Source organism: Cornus florida, unplaced genomic scaffold, assembly GCF_030987335.1.
Source record: "Cornus florida cultivar Cherokee Brave unplaced genomic scaffold, ASM3098733v1 CherokeeBrave_3.0.0_Hap2_Chr11, whole genome shotgun sequence".
In the NCBI taxonomy this organism is placed as follows: domain Eukaryota; kingdom Viridiplantae; phylum Streptophyta; class Magnoliopsida; order Cornales; family Cornaceae; genus Cornus; species Cornus florida.
This window is the reverse complement of record NW_026775581.1, coordinates 50475345-50476990: the sequence shown is the minus strand read 5'-3', so window position 1 is coordinate 50476990 and position 1646 is coordinate 50475345. Positions and strand designations below refer to the sequence as shown.

Here is a 1646-nt window from a genome sequence, read left to right as displayed (position 1 = left end):
GTGACCTTCCGATGAGGAATGAGTCTCCACAACACATTATTGCTTTTGTGGGGCATTCAAAGGCATTTTTCCCTTCTCTCTTGCATTCAAAGTACTAGCTATTTGCCCTACTTGGGTTTCTAGCTTAGCAATGGATTGAGAGTGAGAATGAAGCAATTGTGCGTTTGCCTCCAAAGTGCCTAAAGCGGTCAAAACTTTCTCTTGAAAAGCGGGACTTCTAACATTTCCTTGGGAATATGACGATTGATTAGGAAAATGAGAATTTGAAAATTGGTTTCCTTGTAATTGATATGATAATCTAAAACCTTGGGAACCTTGGCCTTGTAGTGGAGGTGGAATGTATTTTCTTTGAAAACCGCCTTGGAAAGGGTTTGAACCATCCTCTTGGTTTTTCCAAGAGAAATTCGGGTGATTCCTCCAACTAGGATTGTAATGATTTCCATAAGGATTGTTCCCTTGATTAGTAAAAACAGCATTTATTTGTTCATGATGCTCACTTTGCACATGTTCATGGGGATAATTGGAAGTAGAATGTAAAACACTTGAACAAGTCATACATGTCTCATTAGATGCATGATGAGAATGGTTAGGGAAGGAAGATATTTGATTCACTGAGTTTTGGTTGATCAAAAATTGATCAAACCTTTGAGATAATGATTTCATCTCGGCGGCAATTTCATTGGAGTGGTCGACTTGATGTAAGCCAACATTCTTCCTACCACTAGAATTTCTACCATTCTTCGAAGATAAAGTACGATGCAAAGAATTTTCACTCATGCTCTCATAAAGATGCCACACGTCATCCTCATGCCTATCGATGTAAGAGCTACTCATGGAAGCATCAACCATGCCATTGTAATTGTCTGATAAGTTCTCAAAGAAATATTGAACTAATTGCCATTTGGTCATGTCATGATGTGGACACTTCCTAAGCAATTCATTAAAGCGTTCCCATGCCTCATGAAATGTTTCTCTATCCCCATGTGAAAATTCTCGAATTGAGGTTCTCATGGCATTGGTCTTAGAAACCGGATAATACTTCTTCAAAGAATTCTTGTTGCATTTCTGCCCAAGAAGTTATTGAAAAAGGCCTAAGATTGTTAAACCAATATTTTGCCTTATCTTTAAGGATGAATGGAAAAAGTTTAAGCTTTAAGACCTCTTTCGGCATGTCCGTATATTTTACGGTGGAACATACTTCAAGAAACTCATCCAAATGCTTGTAAGGTTCTTCACTTGGAAGTCCATGATAGTTAGGAAGCATTTGAATGGCTTGTGGCTTGATTTTATAATGGTGTGCTCTAAATGGTGGCAATTGAATGCATGTGGGTGCATTATATTCATTAGGCACATAGTGATCTCTTAAAGTAAGGGGAGGATTAGCAATTGGAGGTGCAACATGGGCACCTTGGTTGCCTTTAATGATGGGAGGTGGTAGAGCATAGATTGGCCTTGGCATTCCCAATGGAACTTGGCCTTGTTGTTGTGGTGGGTGAATATATGACCTTGGCATGCTTAATGGAACTTGTATGTTATCATGATGCACATTGGGGTGGAGGATGCCTTATTGGTCTATGTGACTAAGGTCCTCCACATGGTCCTCATTGTGTCCTTCCATTGATGAAATGGATTGACTAGAACTACCT

At 39.3% G+C, this 1646-nt stretch overlaps 1 pseudogene; it reads left to right on the top strand.

Moving 5' to 3' along the window:
- Nucleotides 1-907: 907 nt before the first annotated feature.
- On the top strand, nucleotides 908-1006 carry LOC132287470 (small nucleolar RNA R71; annotated as a pseudogene).
- Nucleotides 1007-1646: the final 640 nt, after the last annotated feature.